Source organism: Scophthalmus maximus, chromosome 17, assembly GCF_022379125.1.
Source record: "Scophthalmus maximus strain ysfricsl-2021 chromosome 17, ASM2237912v1, whole genome shotgun sequence".
Classification (NCBI taxonomy): domain Eukaryota; kingdom Metazoa; phylum Chordata; class Actinopteri; order Pleuronectiformes; family Scophthalmidae; genus Scophthalmus; species Scophthalmus maximus.
The window spans coordinates 9,384,194-9,403,729 of NC_061531.1; the positions used below are offsets into that span (position 1 = coordinate 9,384,194).

The 19,536-nt window shown below is 41.5% G+C and overlaps 1 long non-coding RNA gene across 1 annotated transcript; it reads left to right on the forward strand.

Moving 5' to 3' along the window:
* The first annotated feature begins 8,237 nt into the window (after positions 1-8,237).
* On the forward strand, positions 8,238-9,483 carry LOC118289215. The gene is made up of 3 exons (XR_004786031.2): positions 8,238-8,955; positions 9,157-9,217; positions 9,412-9,483. It is a non-coding gene; the product is annotated as an uncharacterized LOC118289215 (long non-coding RNA).
* The last annotated feature ends 10,053 nt before the right edge of the window (positions 9,484-19,536 follow it).

Sequence of the window (19,536 nt, forward strand, 5' to 3'; positions counted from 1 at the left end):
AATGCATACACAGTGTCCCAATATAGAACATCGACTGATCTACCCTCTCTATCAGACTGATGGTGTTAAAAATAAAAACATTGTCATCGCTCAGTGGTTTTAGTTTGTAAAGAAGATAAAGTTTTTCTTTGCCCACCACTGTTGACTTCTGACTATGATGTGCAGGGAGTAACTGGCCGTGGATTGTTAACTTCAGCTATTCATTTTATGCTGCCGTGGAATACAAATGCATAGAGCAGACCGAGGATCTGTATAATTATAGTAAATGCTGGCTGAAAGATGAATTTTATGACACGCTGAGAATTGAGGGTTCAATGTCTTTGTAGCTAGTGTGGCTATTGTATGGATGGATCATTTTATTTTGTTCAGCCAATTCCTTGTGTCTTTGCCCATTGTGTGTGCGTGTGTGTGTGTCATAATCACAATCACCTGTCTGATTGGCTGAGCTTACACATTAACACAGATAGATTTGAAAGCAATAATACAGCAACAAATTCTCCTGCTGTCTGACCTTGGCCGCACTCTTCTTCAATATTTTCCAACCCACTTTACATTTAACATAGTTTGTTGTACATTTTGCAAAGCCCCAAATCCGGTACAGTGACCGAAAAATACTCATATACACACAAGGCGAAGCAACCATTGCCACATTGCTGAAAACCTGAAAAAAACATCCTATAGCAACAATTGGAAACAAGGTTGGTGAGAACCCAATATGACCATTCGTGAGCTCACAATCAGCCAACCTGATTGCTAGCTATGTTTTTTTCAGAAGTGCAAAAGTTTGTACTGTTAATATGCACTCCAAAATGGTTAGTAACTGCAATTTTATCATATAGCAGTGATGCCATCCTCGTGACAACTCAGTACTACTTAACTTAAGTTACAAATATAAATGCACTAAGAAAGTAATGGTTTGTTTTAGGCCATATAAGCTAATTTATTAGTCATTTTTAAGTCAAAATATTATGAAGACATTAGACAATTGAATTTCTGGCATTTAAAAACTAATCTGATTGTAACGCTAACATAATCTTGTTCTCAAATGTTATGAAATCATACACACTTTTAGCACCTCCACACAAAATAGACAAAGAAATGAACATATCAGAACGTAGGCTTAATCATGATTTAGGTTTTCAAATTGATCTGTTGACCTGAGTCTTCACCCTTTTCCACATTCAGACCAAACAAAGTGTGCAGCACAGTACCAATCTATTGCTTGCTACACATTTCGGGGAAAAAACAAAATCAGTCATCAGCTGCAAAAGTTACGTGCATGCAGCGATCCCGAGTGTCAAACACTGCCCTCAGTTGAATTTCATGCCCCACATTCACATCACATGGGCTGCTCAAACCTCTCTGTCCTAATCCCATTGCTCCGATGTAACATCGTGACTAACCTTTACCTCTCTTCCCCCTGCCTGGAGAACTGACCTTCCCAGAGGACCATGCACCATCAGTGCACCGCCAGGCCTGTCATGCTCCACTTGAAGCTCATCACGCAATGGACCCCGACTGACAAACTGTCATGGCCGCAGATCTCGTTGTCCTCTTTGTCGGACATGGAGGTGTTCACTGAACAGACATGTCTTATGCCGAGATCTTTGAGTTTTGTTTTCTTCTTTGCCTTTTTTATTCTTAAAGTACAATCTTGCTATTGAAAAAAAATATGAAAGTGAAATGTTGCTTTCATACAAATTTTAATGAAGTTAATGGGGAGATGGCATTTGCTTCTAATTTGTTCATATGTTTCTTTGTTAAATCATTTAATTTTTCATAATTTAATGTTTCACTGATTCACTTAACTAATAATCAAACCTGATGGGAAATCAATTTTTACTGCACAGTTCATAGATCTGTTAATGGGTATTGCTCCAAGTTACAAATGGAATTTGATATTTGATTACTTCAAACTTGGTCAGTATTTTATTTTACTGTTGCAATACTCCTCACTGCCAACGATGGTTATAGTAACATTAGCAATGCCTGATGGCAGATTCTATGACAAAACGTCCCACATTCATAAAGCACCTTTCACCCAATTCTGGCCTGAGGCTATATGTATATATGTTCTAAAGGTTCTACCAGGGAAGAGACATTAAAATTTCAGGGAGGAATAACCTCTCAGAGTGCCCACATAAATTCTTAATGTGCTCTATTTCTCTATGTGAGGCCTCTAGTGTGTGTGTGTGTGTGTGTGTGTGTGTGTGTGTGTGTGTGTGTGTGTATGTGTGTGTAGACCAAGTCATTGGTGCAGACTGTAATTACCTCTCTGCTGCAAAAATGCCAATGGAGGAGGAGAGCGAAGGGGAGTGAGCAGGAGGATGAAAGGGAGAGCAGAATTGAAGGGAGAAAAAAGTAAAACTAGTCAGAAAAACATGATTATGATAATTTACACAGTTGAATGGGCTGTGTAAAGGTTTCAACTCCCTTGCACTGCAATTAGACGGACGCACGTGTGCACCGTGGGTGTACACACATGTTCTTTTGCTGTTTCTTACAACATGGAAACCAAAACTGTGGTTGACTTCTGAAAGACATGTGAACAGCACTTGACTCTGCATATAGTATGATATAAATACTCAAATCACTTTTAACATCAGGCATTCTATAAAATATGCATCTTGCTACTATAAAGTCTTTACAACAGTGACCGAACAGTCATACCACCTGGAACTTCTGGGGTTCGAAAGTTGTCCGTTGCCTCTTGAAACCCCCAAAAACTTTGCAAGAGATGTTTTTTGAAGAACATCTCTAATGTAATGTGCACCACATTGTATGGCCGGGTAAATTCCAGGCAGGTCAGCAGGTCAACAAGTCAAAGAGATAAGATGATTCTCCAGTCACACATTAAAAATCACTGTGGATTTTAGTCTGTACACAGCTGTTGTACACTAACTTGAGGAGGATTTTTTTTTTTACCGTGCATCCCCCAAGGAGGTGAAATGTGATACAATCCTCGCTGGCACAGCCACATGCAGTTCACAAAAAGTGCTGACAAAGACAATTCGGCTACAAATCATCGAGATGCTGTCGTTGCAGTGACATGACTCAACCTCCCCCTGTAAAACTAATCAGCTTAACTTCACTCCATGAAGATGTGTTTAAAAAGATGACCATGGCTATAGGCAGTCTACCAAACAATGGAACAATAAATGAGCTTGTGTAAAGGTGAGGGATAGAGTATAGGAAATGTGAGTCAGGATCTGAGGAGATGGATGAGACATTAAAGGGACATTAAGGTCGCCTCAATGTTGAGAGTTAACTGTATAATTCCTTCCTCCATCTTATCTCATCCACCTCTACGCCCACCCTTCACTCTTTTTCAGATAAGCATTCCTTTAGAGGGAATGTAAGACATTAACCTAACTGGTTTCTCTACAGGCACAAGAGGAGGGCAGAGATTTGAGAGCATGGGAGGAATACAGGGGATCATAGGTGACGTATTATCTGTGTCCCAATTCAGGGGCCACCTCCTTCGGAGGCTGCATTCGAAGACTGAATGCTTCACAGCGGGACAACTTGGCTGTCCCATTTCGAAAGCTCCGTCAAAGGCGCGTCCTTCCAGTCTCGAGTAGCATCGGTGGAACCTTCCAGGCCCAACCTATCCCAGGATTCATTGCGCACCGGTGACATACTCGTACCGTGGGCAACTGCAGCTCCGTTGCCAGGCGACAGCGGTAAGAGCAGTACACGCTGGTGACGGCAAATAGGAATTCCACCGTAGTCCTGGTCGTCTCATTTTGGTCCGGCCTTTGTGGTCTATGCAGCCGATGAAGGCGGGTGGCCTCCGTCGGCCGCATAGACCCCGGCCTCTGAAGGAGGGCGGCTCTTGAATTGGGACACGATGATTCTCTCCCTCCACCTGAAAATGTGTAAACAAGGTAATTATTAGGTGCACACTTCATCTCACACCATATGTGGCCATTTTTTTTTTTTATAAATACACCTTGTTTAGACAGTGACTACACAATTCGTAATTCATCCAGAGCAAAGGCCGAGCACAGCAGTTAAGTCACAGCCTTGGTGAGCTGCTGACGCAAACTTTTTTTATTTTCACACACGGGAGTCATTCACCAGGTTTTTAAAGTTTAAAATGGTCTGAGTGTTGGATGGAGTCGGCTGGAGAGCAAAAATCAGGCAGTGAGAGGCTTTTACTGCCTCTGTCTTGGGGCCATAAAATGCCAGCAACGTCAGGTTTGATTCTCCGAGTGAATATATTATGCTCTACCAGACCAGATGCTCGTTGCTCGTGTTGTATTACAAATGAGACGACAACGGCTCCTCCTCAAAAATCACAGACTTGTGCAAAGCAGGATGTATGTTGAACAATGACTTTCTAATCTATGACTTTCACTAGAACAATGCTGACAATTTCTCGTGAGGCTCAGTCACGTATCATGACACAATCGTAGAATACAACTAACATCTGCATCTACTGTCCAACAATGTACTTCTGTCATGTCAAACAAATCTGCTGCGGACATGGGTTGATGAGTTCCCTCAGAGGTGCACCGAATAATTACAAAGTACTCCATGACGTGCAACAATGAAGAGTACTGATCCAAGTACTCACTCAACTGATCAATGTACAATGTGAAAATAGTAGCACAAGAGATTTCCATGACAAACCACACACACACACACACACACACACACGCACACGCACACACACGCACAACAATTTTTAATCCTATAAAACTCAATTGTAGTCAATACACAGATAATGTGCAGATAGATACATTATTCATCCCCTTGGGGAATGAAAATAATGTCACATCAATACTGTTTTTCCACACACACAAATCTTTTCTACGCGCCTACTGGATCAAGGCATTTGACATCCACAAGGAGCTCTGAAGTTTTTGTGGGACACGTGTGTACACTCTCACGCACCCCGAGACACGGTCACACACATACGCACACGCTGCACGGAGGAGAGATCAGTCATTGACTCCCCAGAGCATGTCTGTGTTGCGGCGAATGCATTGCGACAGGGAACCTGACTCACCACAGCACCCGGGGGAGCTCGCAATCAGCGGAGAGCCCATCCAGACAACCGCTCGCAGCACCAAACCTCCTTTTGGAAAGGAAACAGCACCCAACACACAGTCATCCTGCGTCTGTCAGCGTCAATTGCGGTGACTTTTTTTCTCCTCAAATTTCTTCGATTCGTCTTGCTGAACTGGAGCTGAACTGGTCAGTTTCCGTCTCAGCGATTTGAGTGAAAGGTCTCCACAATCAGACATAATATCAGGTGCAGTGTGTCTTCGATGACACTCAATAAAAGTCAGAATAATAGTAATGTCTTTCAGTGAGGCACATCTCGTTGCACAGCCCTCGACGGCCGAACACCAGAAGAAATAATTAACAGCGTCTGTCTGCCCTGATCAATCAGTGGAATGAGTGACATGTCAAATGCGGTAGGATCAGTGTTGCATGTAAGAGTACAGATCTTCTGCAGGCTTTACTTCTGTGTCCTGTGGGAGTCTGCGAATTCCAAGACAAGTTCTTTCAAGGGCATGCCACTTTTCTGAGGAATGTCATTCTGCACATTTCTATGCAGACCAATTTCACACTCCCACCCTTATTATTATCCATATAATAAGTGTGAATCCATCTGGTATGAAAGTTTTTAAAAAGTCCTATTGATTCTGCATCACGAGCTTGATAAATGACCACTGTAAGCCTCACAAATCAATCAACATTTGATAGTTAAATAATGAGATGTATTTTGCGTCCATGTTATCAACTTGCACAACATGGAAATTGACACACTGGGATTGATGAGATCAATTTTCGTCGAGTGCTGTTTCTTGAAAAAAATGGTGCAATTGGCCCAAATGAATTAAGTGTTGCTGCATACTTTTAAACAATTCAACTGTTTTCCTCATCCTGTTTAGAGAATAGATCAAAATCATCCCTGTGGATGGATGAAAGCAACTCACTCCTCCACTGGAAATGTACAAAGCCTCCGCTTTATCACCAGCACATGAAAGACTTTGTAATATTTATCAGAGCCCATCTCAACCAATGGACACGTTGCCAGCGGCTCTTCTCCGACAACTCGCGTCTTTTGAAGCGCTGACGCAGCCTTTTTTTAACACGGCTTGTCCTGCCCTTGCAGCTGATTCAGTTCATAGATTAGAGATATTAAACGGTTTGGATAGTAATAAAAATGTCTCTGACTGTCCCCTTTTTTGTCTGACCCTCTCAATCTCTCAACCAGGGCGCTCTCAAAAACATTGGTCAACTAAAAGTTAAGCAAACCCCTCTCATAAATGAGTGGATCACGATACAGTTTTGTGATTCCGAGTGAGTCTCTGTTCATATATGATCACACAGTCACAGTCACAGTCGGACGATTTGGATCGACAAGTGTTAAAGCGCGATCAAGGGCCAGTGACTCTTGGCCCTATAGGTGTCCTCTTCTCACTGCGTGTGCACTACAACAGTGAGGGCCCTCTTTGGATCCATTCACCTCTCTGAGCCAACAGGAGTTCTATATCTTGCCTTTTGCCTTTCGCCACGACTGAAGTCACAGATCACATGGCTTAAAAGGGGCTGGTGGCCACTGCCTTACAGTGGGGGTGATTTCCCAAGGAGGAGCTGGGTGGTGGAGAAAATGTCTTTTTCCGCCATCAACTCAAAGGGGAAACATGTAAGGTTAGAGATAAAGGAAAACTGTCATTCTTTTACTCTGCTCCCGTTTTCATTCCGATCTCAGCACATATCCTTTAATGCTCTCCCTGGGATTTCTATGCTTTGTTTTTTAAGAAGCATTTCCACAGAACTTGTTTGTTTCTTTTTTTACTTTTGTTACTATGGCATTCTCTTTTTTCCACTGTCCTTACTTGTTCTTCCATCTCTTTTTGCATGCTCCCTTTAATATTGTATTTACTTTTCTTGCTTGGTCTCTTTCTAAGGGACATTTTTTCTCTCCCCTCATTTCTCTTAAGTTCTAGCGGTCAGTGGCGAACAGGATACCAGAGCCTTAATTACACACCAGAGGAGCCTCCTCCTCCTCTTCTCTCCTCCTCCTCTTATCGCTGCTTCTTCCGGATTCTCTTTTCTTTGTTTTCTTTTTTCACTCCCACCCTCCTCCACTTGCACATCACTTCCATAGATTTCCTTGCCTTGCTTTTAGTCTGCGTCCCTTGACGTGTCACGAAAAACCCCGCATTGGTGCGTTTGAACCTCTTTCCTTCTCAGAGTTCTCACTTTCTGTGAGTAGTCAGATTCCTCTTCTCAAGCAATCATTAAGGAAGACAAAAGGGATTTTTTTTTACTTGCTCATTGTGGGAACTGTTGGGTTTCTCTGTATCAGTGTAAGGACTCGACCTTACTATGTAAAGTTGCTTGAGATACTGTGTGTTGTGATTTGGCGCTATACAAATGCCTGAAATTCCCTGGGAATAAATAAAGTATCTACTACTACTCCTACTACTATACAAATAATATTGAATTGAATTGATCACAAAATATAAAAAATTCGTTTTTCAGACCGTGTCATTTATAAACTCTCAATGTTACAACATTGAGACTCTGGGTCTGAGAGGCTGTACTAACATTTGCTAACATTAGAACACTAACCAGGTTCATCATCTTTACTATGAGGCTAAATTCATACAGAAATTCACAACGAAATATTCCGATAGTAACTGGAATATTTCTGTATGGACCAATGTGCTGATGGACTTTGCCCTCCCCTGTGACCCGTGCACGATCTGCTGTAGCCTTTTATTTTTAGTTAGTTTGTTTCTTTCTTTCTTTCTTGTCCGGTGACATTGGTTTGATCGCTGCAGGGACATTTTGTTAATTGCTCCCTTTCCATGGGGAGGTCAAAGTTCAGAGTCAACTCAATAACATTTAAGCTGAGTGGATGTCCGCTGTCCTGTGGCCATGAAGGGGCTGGGCAGTTGAGAGCCTGTCCTCTTCACAACCAGCATCTCACCAAAGGGATGTGCAAGGAGCTTTTTGAAAACCATTGAAACAGCGCCCTGCAAGCTCAGCAGCATGCAGAATGTGATTGTTCGACAGCGATAAAAATATAACCGTTTTCTTAATTTCAGCAATACAGCACAACATGTTAAACGTGCAAACAAGTTTGAAACTTGCTTCTCCTCTGGTTTTCATCACTGTGTTTTCTTTTGCAGAATAATTAGTCATATGTTAAGCCAGACTAATGACCAATAGTATTTTCATCAGTTCTCTGCTGTTGCCTGTTCCGCTCTTGGCAACAGTGGTGTGTTGGGACTATTTTAGTATTTCAATGAACTGAAGTGATAAGACTTCTGTGTCCGATTCTATTGTATTCTCTTTCTTTTTTTTGATCTCACTGACCACAGTAAACCAAACGCTCAACCAGTCTCAGACTTTCCTTTAAGAGCCCAGATCTGTCTCCAGGCCACATGAATACATAAGTTTGAAATGTATTTATCTCATATTCATCTTATACCATTTAGCACAGACTCGTACAGCGCATTTCTTCTTCTTTTATTAAACTGTGCAATATTATGATAACATAAAAACATTCTGTCTTAACATTCAGGCTGAAAAACTTATGCTAATGCATTTATTACCCGTAGAATGAACGAATATAATTCCTTCAGGATTTCCCAATGGGTCGATCAAAAGCTTACAGTTGTTCAAAAATGTAGAATGTAGCATGTAGAAGAAGACAGAATATTTCTCAGAAATTAGCTTCTCTGCATTGAATTATTAAAGATTCCTCTCCTTACATATGAAGCAACTAATGTCCAAGCCCCATCGGATATTAAAGAGCTCATAGAACCACCATAATCCCAACAGATCTCTTCAATCTCTAAATGAAGGCTTACTTGAGGTGTCCAGAGTCTTTGAGAACGAGAGACTGGGAAGGCCGCCCTTCGGCTATCCTCTCCTGTGGAACCAGCTCTGTCCGGGAGGCAGACACCCTCTCTACATTTTAGGGTTGGTATTAAAACTTTCCTCTTTGATAATAGTGAGGGCTGAATCATCTTGTAATTATGCTGCCATAGGCTGCCTTCCTTTCTCCCACTCTCTCTCTCCCTGCCCCCCATTTTTATATTATCATATTGAACTACCTGTCGTTCACTTTGTGCTTTCTCTCTCCTCTAGTTTATGTTTTTCCTCTCTGTCCTCATCCTGCAGGTATCTGTCTCCGGCGCCTCAGGATCCAGATCTGACACGACTACTCAACTATTGTTAATTGGTACTGCTGTCATCGCTGCTATTGCTATTAAAGACATTATCACATCTATAAGAAACGCTATCATCATCATCATCATCATCATTATAACAAAGAGTCTGACAGCGGTTAAACATATCAGTTACACACAACTGTTCCTGGTCTCTCTCTCTCTCTTTCTCTCTCTTTTCTCTCACCATTTCCGCTCCCCTCTCCAGTCTATCCGATGGACTCTCCACTGTTGCCAAGTGCCTGCTCATTGTGGGAAGCGTACGACATAACTTGGTGAATTAAAGGTACAGTTTGTAGGATTTAGTGGCATCCAACGACATAGAAACATGAAAAGCCCTATGGGCTGCTGTCGAAGCATGGCAGTCCAACACGGCTCACTCTAATGTCATGAAAATACAATAATTCTTAGTTTCAGATGATTATACACTAATGAAAACATAATTATGAATAATATATTACATTTTTCTGCCAATAAATCCCCCTACATCCTATACACTGGACCTTTCATTTCTTACAGGCAATCAAAAAAACAGGCTATATACAAAGACCAATATCATAATCAATATTAATAAAGATTGAACTCTACCACTTCTACCACACATCAAACCATCCCAAACTGCTTTTTGTCTTTTGAAAAAACTATGTATTTCGTCATGACTTTATTGGAGTACCATACAGAGGGCTGAGTTGATCTAACAAAACATTTCACTGGGATCTAGAGCTGGCACGCCAAAAAAATTTACTTTCTGGCCATGAATTATGGCATTATTCATATCCATGTCCTGCTGCTTCAGCATTCCTATTGAAAGTGAGGCTCGCTAGAGAAAGACAGCTTTAAATTTCATTACTTCACAGCCAGTGCGAGCCTCTCACAAGGCTGATGACTCACAGTGAAAATGGATCAATCAAACATATTCGTGTGTATGAGTGTGTGTGTGCGTGTGTGAGTGTGTGTGTGTGTGTGTATGTGAGTGTGTGTGGGTGTGTGTGAGTGTGTGTGAGTGTGTGTGCGTGTGAGTGTGTGTGCGTGTGTGTGTGTGTGTGTATGTGTGCGCGTGCGTGTGCACCTCCTGTTTTCTCTCTGACACCATTCACATTCTTTGTGTGCAGCAGGGAGGAGAGCCAGCGGAGCGTGGCATTGCACTGTCCTGCTTGTTATCGGGTGGAGACAACGAGGACAGACTGTGGGCAGACGGGCTGCTGAGTGGAGGGACAGAGGTGATTGGAGAGATGAGCACAGATTAAGAAAAAAATAAGGGAGAAGGCCACCGACGAATTGGGAGAGACAGAAAGAAGAAAGAAAAAGGGTGGAGCGCAGCAGGAATGGACCAGTGACTGGGCGAGAGAAGGGGTGACACTTGCACCTGTGCCGAGAACAAACAGGAGGCCGACAAGTCCTCGACCCTGAACGACCACACTGGTCCCTCTGTCCCAGAATACAACCTATAGGAACATATGGCAGCATACTAGACCTCTAAAATGATTTACTTTGTAAAGGTTAGAGGACATTTGCGTCATGGTAACAATAATAAACACGGTTATGGTTATGAGGATGATTTAAAAGAGAAAAACAAAACAAATTGAATGACTAGTGGTGTCCCCTGTTTTGACAGCCCCTCCATCCACCCCAACCTCCACTCAGAGCGGACTCTGTCACTACATCACTGATTTTTCACATTTGCTCCCATCATATACTTCTCTCAACATTTAAACATAACTATGTGTCGTGACAAGTCATTTATTTCACAGGAGCACAGTCTCCAAGAGTGACTGGAAAAAAACAAACATCTGATGAGTTACAGGAGGTCTTAGTGTCAGAGGGAACTGTGACAGCTGTGTTATTAACTCCATGAAATTATTATTTTGGAACACACTGACAGATAGAAGGAACATGACAGCATAGATATAAAAATGTTCCAAAGGCAGATTAACATCCACAACCATGTGGATATGTTCACTCACTGATGCATACACCAAAATACAGGACAATGAAGGATTGTTTTCAACTTGGTGTATTTTCCCATAAATGTAGCTATTGTTGCTCTACGGGTCATTAATTATAGTAATGCACTTTATAATTGTGAATATTGTGTATTGTTGGGCTTTGCAAGGACAGGAAAAAAAATGCACAAAAATAGTGAAGACAAATGTCCCTTTACTGCAAATAGTCTCATGAGATTTTCGGGGAGGTTCGTGTCAAGGTGAAGTTTTTCAAATGTCCAACAGCCCTGAGGTGGCAAAAGGCAAAAGGCTGAACTGCTGGAAAGCAAAACAAGTTGAAAACAGAATTCAAATGACTGCAGCAATCATATCACTGTATATCCCTATCTGTCCCACGTCTGAAAGCGGTCAGTTGCAGTTATGTCACATGAACTTCCTATGTACATCAAAGTGCATGTGTCACCATATATATATGGCACATGTGCGAGGTTTACCCTATTTTTTATACATACACACACGCTTACACATACAATGTGCATGAACACATAGACATGTCAGCCTATAAAATGGAGTACGAGTATCTGATTCCTCCTGATGTTCTCATCTCTGTGGGCTCCAAGTATAACAATTGCTGTGGGGAAAAGGGGATAACAAAGCAAGGGTCACAAATGTGCCATGTGGGCTTGTGACTGACCTCTACATCCTCAAATAATTCTTCCAAAACCGTTTTGTATAGCATTTATTTGGTGTGTGAATGTGTGTGCATATGCATGCATGCTGCATACATCTCTGTGCATTTAAATGTAAATATGTAGTTATGCATGCACAGCTGCACACGTGCACCCAAATGTCACTGTGTGTAACCGCATGTGTGCACGGCATGCTGAAAGTATTCATTAAAAACATATAACTTTAATATTTGATTTCCTGTCCTGGAGAAGGAGGAGTGAGGTGAAATCGTGTGTGTGTATATCAGACCCAGGTTACACATGCTGCCATGGAAATGTATCACTGACAAGTAAATCTAATAGGCATCATTTTCGGACTAGATGTTTTTCTGCATGTTTTGAAATGAAAATTAAAGCACTTTAAGTTTGGTCCAACGCTGTTTTCATCCATATTTTCGTGTAATAGCAATAGAATGCTTATGTTGGTCCCCTACAAGGATTTCACCACATCGTCCTCTTGAACCATTGATCACCCATTGCGTATAACCAAACCAAGGAAGATAATTGCCGTTCTCCTGGAATCTATCCCCAGTGATGGAAATGGCAGACGGGAGAAACAGCCAAGTATTACAAAAACAACTCAACCTCGCAAGACAAAAAGAATCTTGTGGCGAAGAAGGAGAGTGATAGAAAAAGAGACAAAAAAAGGAGTGAATGTCGGACGGGCGTTCACTCCGTGGAGAGAGCTCCGGGACTTGAGTGGATTTAAAAGCAACGTGCAGTTTGTCTTCTTTCTACTAGATCAGTAAGTATCACGACCAGCCTACTTATTGATACTGACAGGTGTTTTACTCAAGGTCATTTCTTCAAATTGGGATTTTCTTTATGATTATTTTCTGCTTTGGACAGTAGCCAGGCTGCTTGCATTGAGTTAGCTATGGTGATAACGCTGCTGTTAGTTAACGCTGGGAGCTAGAACGAGCTTTTACAACAGTGACCAAACCATAACACCACCTGGAACCACTAGTGGCACAGAAGTTGTTGCCTCAACTGAAACTCTTAACAAAATACAGTAAAACTGTGATATATTTTTTTGTGGTATTAAGTAACTTAAATACAGAGAATCTCAAAATAAATTTGGTTCTTGGCTTCCGACCAGCTCATGTCAATATGATTTCCATACCTTGGCACGCCCCTAACTACATATTGCCGGGGATGTACAAAAGGAAAGACCTACAGGCATCCCGTGTCAGCCATAAATTCATTATGCAATGGCATCACATGAATATGCAAACCACACACACTGACATATACACTAGACAACCACTGAAGCACCATATTTACCTTTCCAACGCGGGCTTGTCTGTGGTGTCTGGGCCCCGTGTTGACATGCCAGTTGGTGCTCACTCAGTCGGACAGTCACAGAGGGCTGCAAAGCTTTTAGGACCATTTCACATCAATAAATAAACCATTTGCTTCAAGCTCACTGCCATGTCTCTCTCACACATATGCACAAATACAAACACAAACACACACAGACACTAATGATAAAGAATGGTTTTATAAGAAGCTGAAGAACAATGAAGAAGATGATGACGAAGCCCGCCACGGAAATGAGTTGATGCCACTGAAAAATGTTTTTAATTAAATCTTTTTTCTCTTTTGTGTTTTCATAATATATCATAAATACGTGATGACTCTTATTGTATTGATTGTTTTTATTTGTCTTCTCCCAACTCCTTTTTCTGCTTCCTCTTGTTCCGCCTCCTCATCTTCCTATGATTTGAATGTGAATTGAAAGTAGCTGCTCAGAGATCCCTATACACTTTGACATGTTTAATAGATTTATCCAGAATAATGGCTAAAATGTTTTGACATTGTCTTTTCTTTTCTTTTCTGTTTGCTTGCTTGTTTGTTTTGTCTGTTGTTGTTGTTGTTGTTGTTGTTGTTGTTGTTTTTGTGAGTGTGTGTGTGTGTGTGTGTGTGTGTGTAGATACGGGCAGATGAACATGAGAGAATCACCATTCAGAAGGTCCTTGCATAGATGAAGTCTAATTTCAGACTATTAACATAGAGATGAGTTATTTGCTGTTAAATTCTGAAATCCTGCATATTTGGAAATTCTCCGATACCAGCAGTCTGTGCTCAGAGGAATATGTGCACGGCTACATGTGTAGCCGTGCACATATTCATGAACAAGCCCTCGAGCACATCTTTGAACCCAAATATAGAAACTGACTCATGTCTTTTTATGTGTTTTTGTTCATGGTTGAATGTTTTATACCTGCAGAAAAACTTTGACACATTAGCTCTACTCCTTTCATTCTAATACCCACCAGGATATGTTTGCTCACAAAAGGTTTTTAATGACATCTCAGCGGTATAACATTTCAGATGTCGGTTACATCCAAGTGGCACCCTTGCATTTTAACTGAATATGAAGGAGCACAATATAAGTATGCTTTGTTTATTTTTAATGACAATAGTGTTATTCTCTATGCTGTCAGTGGTTTATCTCCACAACACACGGATGTGATCTATGAGCTGCACCTTGTGCTTTGATGTAGAACAGGCTGCGTTGCTTGCACCATGAGCCAAACCTCGAAGAGAAGAAAAGAGGCTCAGTGTCCATGACCGTGACCTCTCATCCAGTTACACAGGGACCTGTTAGTGATGTGTCTGACACACTCCTTTTTGTGTGCATATCGTCTCTACTACACACACTCTTTCTTTCTTTTTTTCTTTCTTTCTTTCAAACATACATGCACAAACACACACACAAAGAGCCAGCAGCATTTCTGGGCAGAACAGTGTTGACAGTGACCAAATAGCACTGTCTCTATCAGCCGATGAGTATCAGCGCTACAGGAACTCCATTCATTCCTATTATCAGTGATTACCACTACTGAGTGCTCCTCCTGCTGCTGATTTTTATCTGCACCAGCAGGTCAAAAAGATCTCTATCAGACGCCACTGCAGCTGCCGCTGCTATAGGTATGAACTACCAGATTATGGGGAAATGTGTGTCAATGTGTCTATTCTCACACTAATTCAGTGTTAAAGATGAGTGTGTACAAGATGCATGTAAACCGACTAAAGGGTTGGGTTTACTTTGCACACATCGTTTTTGTGCAAGAGTGTTAAAATCAGGTTGTTACTTATCTCAAGACATTAACCTTTTTTTTTTTTATTCTGTCGGATATTTCTTGCAGCGATACAGAGACAACACAGGCCATTCAGATCCATCTGCGAGAGGCAGACTGACATATTGAGCTGATTATACCTGACAGCGTGTGATAAAGAGACGGAAAGTGATAGAGCAACTAATAAAAAAAATACAAGGAGATTGAAATAGAATTGGAAAGAAGGGGGATGTGTTGCGTGTGCTAATGTGTGCGCTAGTGTGTTTGTTTGTGTGTGTGAGTGTGTGTGTGTGTGTGTGTGTGTGTGTGTGTGTGTGCGTGTGCGTGCATTACAATTTAACTTGTAACAACTTTATGGACAGAAAATGTTACGCTTACATTTTCATAATCCTATTTTACCTATCAAGCTCTCTTTACAAATTAAACATATGATTACAGCCTTTATGTCAATGCAGACAATGTGTGTGTGTGTGTACCCATTATTATTACAGTTGTGATTCACTGTAAGGCGGCGTACAGTTCATGGAAACGGCTCTTTCGTCCTCTTAGCATAGCACACAGTGACAGATATAAAACACATAGATGTGCACACACTCATTCATCCACACATGTGGACATAAGTCATGATATTCCGAACCCCCTTATTTTTTCCCAGGGATCTTCACTGTCCCATGAGTCTGTGGTTTGCCCTTGCTTTTTTTTTTTTTACTTTCTTGACAGAGATTAATGGACGGGACAACGGCAAGCTACAGTGAGGACCGTCTCAATCCATCTCAATAAATGATGCAGTTAGCATACACGTCTTCCTTCTGCCAACAGAAAAAAACAGAGGCGTTTTTGTTGTTTCAGGCAGATCAAATTTTTTAAACAAATATATTCCCAAATCAACGGGGTTAGTTTTTGTATTTGTTTCTGAAAAAATATGATTGTTGTATATTGTATGTTCCAGTGGTTAAGTCATGTTGGTTAAGCACAATAAACAGAATTTCATAGAACTGTAGTGGAAACAGGAGTCTAAATGAAATGGCATCTTGAAGCAGCAACTGACCATCTGCACATGGATATACTGTAATCTGAATGTTGACAATTGCTGTGGCTGAGTGTGGCAGTAGTATAATCCACAGAGCAGGCGCTCTCAGCAGTGAAATATGAAATGAACAATGGTTAAGCATGCTGTCTCGTAAACCCACGGCTTTCAGTTCCAGCATTTCTCCAATGCTTAAGTGAAAAGGAATATTGCAGAAACGTGAATGCAAATGTGACTGTCTGTCCTATAAAACAAAAGCCATGTTGAGTTTCCCATTATGTCAATACTACAGAGAAATAGTCATGTGAATGAAATGTGTGCAAGGTGAAATCTCTGAAACCCGTAGGCGCCACAGGACCAGCTGAAACCCCGAACACTCCCAATATTCAAGCTCTTATCACAAGTCCCAAACTCCAGCAGATAAAACTAAGCTCAGCCATGACGACAAGTGAATCACTTTTATTGAGAAACAATAATAGTCAAGGTGAGAGTTATGGGGCCTTAATGGGGAGCCACAAAAAAAAACAGATTCCCTCACTTTTATTGCGAATACATTCAAAACAATTTTGCGCAACAAGTGAGTGAAAATATACCGGAGATTTACACGCCTTCATACTCACGGCTACACTGCACTCCCATACTACTGTACAATGAGGAAAAGTCTATTAGTTTATAATGGATCTCGCTCCACTCTATTTTTAGATATCTCTGTCAGCTGTGAGTTAATCTGAACTGGCACAGACACTATAACACAGAGCAAAGGGTTGAGGGGTTAAGAAACATTACACTCGCCATCATAAATACAAGAGGGGAGAGGAGGAGGTTGGATGGATTTATATAGCTACAACCTCCATTCAACTGTGTCTACCACTCAGGCGAATAATGACCGGCCTCCCACCCGACAAATGGCCACAGCAGATGGACTGAAGGAAGTGACAGAGCTGTTGTACAAACTGCACAAGTAAAGACACTATATGCAGTCAGGACGACTATCACAGGCGGATAAATCTATAATGTATGACTGTTGTAAAATGTGCATTGGATATTTACGATAGCTGGATGCAATATTTGCATAACTCTGAAGTTGAACTAATTCAAATCAAGCGATACAACAGATACCACATTGCAGTTCTGCTGTTGTTGTATTGCAGAAATCAGATTTTATTCAGTGGTGATGCCACAGTAGCTGAGGTTTTCTTGTAGCACTTTATTAGGGCAGAAGGTTTTATTGCAGTGATGTATTAATGCATGTATTTTATACGCCGCAGTGAAAACACCATCCAGAAATTCTGCTCTCCCTCTTTGGCTCTGTATTTTATGTCTCATCCTCTGCCTCCCTCTCCTTCATTCCAACATTCAGTATGTTGGTAGCCCTCGACCTTTTTGTACATCATCACACATCAGCTCACAGAGAATGTGAATGAGTTATTTTTTTTTTGTGCGTACTTGTGGCAGCACAGTGCATCATTTCCCCTTACGACTTGATTTTCCAGAGATGATCAAATAAGCTTCGACAGAAGAAAAGGAAATTTTGAGGTTTGTATAGAAGTGCATTAAAGATGTCATGATACATGAGACTCCTGTCAATCTTTTTTTTTTTTCTCCCACTCTTTCACTATTCCCACTCCTCCCATGACCCAGAACAAGAAACGGGATTTTCAAATATAAATTCTTTTTCAGCCATCTTTATTTTTTTTTCCAGTACATTACATATATTTAAGAGGTTTTCTCTCGCTTCTCTTTGCCACACGTGCTCCACCACATGTTCACTATAGATTTAAGAACACAGTCATAAATACTGGAGGTGCCACTCCCATGACAACACCCAAGAGAAATCACTTGATATTGTAAGTTGTAGCCTTAGAGCCCCTGCCCTTTACTTCCAAACCCCCTCATCACAGGCAAGCTCCTCAGAGACAGGGGGTGGGGGGGAGCAGCTAAATGAAAGCCCCATGATCCAGCCAAAGAGACACAGCCTTGCCTGATAAATTATCCCAAAGGCAGAGGGCACGTCATGCAGGTTACATAAACCTGTGTGCTACACGTTGCTCTATATGACACATAGACATGATTATGTTCTGGTTAAGTGGTTTCAAGTTAGTCTGAAAAAAAAATTTGGACACAAGAGACACCATGAGGCCCAATATTATTTTATTTTCCATAAAATATATATATATATATATGCATAACAAAAAAAGCAGGAACAGCTCTGATATATTCGTACACAAGCCCATTTTCATAAGCATTGCCGCATGCTTGCACGCATGTGCCCTCCCCCACACACACATTTACATTTACAATAATCTATTCAAATATGGCCCACATACATGATTAATTGCATTCGGCGCGATGTGATGCAACAGCGCTATCTCCTGGCCTGACGAAAGACTGCAAGACTGCAGCAAATGAATCCAGTGCGTGGTTCTCTCCATTTCTTTTTCATCTCTCATCTCATCTGATGGTATAACCTGATGCTGGTTCATCTGGATCAATAAACTCTTTCACCTTCCAATGAACGACGTCACACTTGCTCATGTGACTACCCACCCACATATACAACAAGGTTGTGAGTCAGAGGTTTCTGTTGCTTCACATGAACAATTTATCATATACGTATACAGATAAAAAATACCTCTTTTAGTCTACGTCTTCTACCGTACCTCTACATTTTTAAATATTATTATACCCAAGCTCATTATCATTTCCCTTTTTGTGCTTTAGCCACAAACACACTCCTTCTTGATCCTCTTGCTCATATATTTTTTTTCCACTCACACTTGCCTTATAGCGGCTTTGTTTTTCTACCATGTATCCTCCCACCCTCTGCGCTTCTGGATCTCTGTCTGTCTCCTCATTCCTCCCCTGACATCTCCCTCTGCCTCACTCTGCCTCCGTCTGACGTCATAGCAACTGCAGTGTAGGAGCCAGGGTTAGCCCAACCAGACACATCATTCTATTAAACCTGACAGAGACAGCCGGACGGATGCTCACGAGAGCAGGTGGAGTAGGGGGGGTGGGGGTACAGAGGTGGCAGAGAGGGGCTGAGCCACTCCCACATCACTGTGATATGTAGGGTGGATGCAGTATTTAGGTAATTTGGCCAATAAGCTATTGGCAAGGTTGGCTTTAGGCTGCGGAATTTTTAATATTGTGACTCACTATGGCATGGTGCAGCGACCTAAGCAAGACACAGATTGGTTGATGTGTCATAGGGCAGAGGCAGGAGAGGAGGGGGTTACAGGGAGAGATGGTCTGAGGGAAGGGTATATAAAGTGAAAGAGACTTTTTAGAGAGAAGGACACTCTAACTTGTGCACTCACTATGTGCAGGCCTGTGCACATCAGTGGCAAAAGAAGACAAAAAATGATGATGAAGGGACAAGACCTGACGGATAGACTGTAAAATGTAAACGTAATAGGTAAAGACAGAGAGAGAGAAAGCGATTAGCATTTTCTAGGATTATTGGCTCATCAACAGTCAGGAGGCTATGTAACATGTGCCCAGCGCACACGCACACACACACACACATTTTCTCGAATTCTTTAGAGCAAT